The following is a 2,645-nucleotide window of genomic DNA, read 5'->3' as shown; positions in this document are numbered from 1 at the left end:
ATATTGTCAAACATATGACCCATTCCCCACCCCGCCCCCAACCCGCCCCCCGCCTGCCAGAAAACCATTGGAAGATGTGCTCCACTGAACTGAGGAAGCAAATCAAGAAGGAGGAAAACATGGGATACAGGAAACATGGAATTCAACACTGAAGAGAGGCAAAGGAGTCCCTGGAAAAATAGTGAGGAGGGATTCCAAGAATGCAAGGTCAAAGTCTCTACTGCCAGCTTTCAACCCTGAGAGGAAGAGACAGATACAACGGAAGTCAATGAAACCACTGTATTTATTGATGAGATCCATGATGCGATAATTAAAAATTATGACTTCCACTAAAAATTGCTGTCTCTCTTTTAATCAAAATCTTGGTAAGAGCCTGCAGTTCCCATAAATGAATGAAGAAGAAAACACATGAAAACTCCCTGAACATGACTGAATCTGCTTTATATCCCATTATTTAGACTCTATTCTATTCTTCTATCAATAAGGATTGAGTATCCTTCTGGTAATATGTTGATTGTCCCTTTTTAAGAAGTCACACTAATTTTGCATCATAGAAGTAGGGAGTGTATCAGAAGCACTCTCAGCAGGAAATCTGAGGGCTGGGAAACTCTACCCTTTTGCAGTAGTGGGTAAGAACAGGGTCCTTACAGGACAAGGCGTGTAACTCAGTTTTCCTTTAAGGAATCCCCTGTGGTTTATATGGAGAACTAAACTGAAGTGCATAGAGTCTTTGTTTTTACATGGTGGCCACTGAGGCTTTCTATATAAATTTGTGCTTTTTCAGTTCAATCCTGGAGATTGTGTGATTGAGTAATTCATCACATGGTTTATTCCAAAAATATGCCCCTACATTTATTAATCCTAAGACCTAGGTTTTCAGTGATTTTATTTAAAACATGCAGTTATTGAATTGTTTTGGTATATCTTGTTGTAAATTAATGTTACTCAATTTAACTATAGTTGGTTGTTTATAATATGTATTTAGAATGATAGGAGAATTGAAAAATATCCTTCACAAAATTTCTTAGATGAAATACTGCTTTTTCTCTCTGCCTCAGCACATCAGGAAGACATGCGATGGTCCCATTAGAAACAACAGCTCCCTGTAAGTAGAACCTGCCTCTATATCTACCCTGTGGATATATTCTTTTCTCAGTTGACTTTGATCCAAGTTCTCTTTCAGACAACTTGAACATTGCTGTCAAAGTTAATCTATTCAATTTATTAAAGTCTTCCCTCCTTATATTTGTATTGGGATTTGACAGATGAAATAGTGATAACTAGTGGGAATTACCGAAATGAAAATGTTTACTTCTGTTTATAGAAGTTACTAATGAAGTTCAAGGTACATTTTTATTTTATTAGAGGAAAAATCCTTTTAAGTAAATTTTCACATGATTGGGAAAGATCAGAAATATTTCAGTTTCATTTTACCTGAATTAATTGCTTAGAGAACTTGTATTTTCCCCCATAACAAAGTAATTCTTGTGTTTGTGTTTAATGTCTCAAATCCTAACATCAGATTTAAAAGATGTATTTCTTAGCCGATATCTTCTGTGGTTTATCCTCAAGAAAATATTATTTGTCTTGAGTGATTCTGCATAGTCTCTTTGATTTGTCTTGAAAACGTGTTCTCTAATCCTTTTTATTTGCTTGAAAATAAATAATGAAGAAAAGACCACTATGATGCTATCAGACAGTAACTTTCACAAGCATACGAATTAAAATAGATATTGAACTTTGGTTTTAAAGACACAAGAGTTTTTTTAATACAGTCTTTGCATTCATCCAGCAAAACACCTACCTTATGTACAATTCAGTATTTTGAGTATCATTTGGTATTTCCAGAGTTTCTGAATATTACCTTTGAATCTTATGTTGTAAATTAAATTTAAAAAATCACACAGTTGGTTATATAACTTCTAATTATAGCCCTGAGATATGCAAAATAAATGCAACTTATCTTTTAATTCTGAACTCAGAATAGAATGGCTTCTGTTTCTCATTCTGCCTAATACAAAAACTTTATCTAGTTACTTCTAAGTAATCTGTGTTACTCACAGATTTGTTCTCAGTCTCTTGGGTAAATATTCAGTCAGACCCAGGGTTTCCACCTTCTCTCCAGGGTCAAACAGTGTTCAGTGGTGGGATTGAGAGGAGCAAGTATTTTTCCTCCCAGTGGGAAAGACACCTGAGCATCTCACTAATTTGAGTACATGTCCTTGTGTGTGTGTGTCCTTGTGTGTGTGTGTCCTTGTGTGTACACTCAGGGAGCAAGATATCCCTGCTGCGTGCATGACTTTGTTGTTAGCACCACTTTGGATTGGGTTGTAAAGGGTAGTTTTATGAAATGTTATATTTTGGAATACAAATTATAAATCTAATTTAAAAATCCCAGAGCATGGAAGGTAGTTGAGGATATTTCAATTTTCTTGTTGCCCCTTAATTGGGAAGTTCCAGGTTCATCATGGAGGAAGAAGCTGAATGACCCCACCAATTTTAAGATAATTTGACTGATCAAGATACATATTGATGTGTATCTATACATAGATTCAGAGAAGGCAATGGCACCCCACTCCAGTACTCCTGCCTGGAAAATCCCATGGATGGAGGAGCCTGGAAGGCTGCAGTCCATGGGGTCGCTG

Source organism: Bos mutus, chromosome 7, assembly GCF_027580195.1.
Source record: "Bos mutus isolate GX-2022 chromosome 7, NWIPB_WYAK_1.1, whole genome shotgun sequence".
In the NCBI taxonomy this organism is placed as follows: domain Eukaryota; kingdom Metazoa; phylum Chordata; class Mammalia; order Artiodactyla; family Bovidae; genus Bos; species Bos mutus.
Note: the sequence above shows the minus strand (reverse complement) of the source record.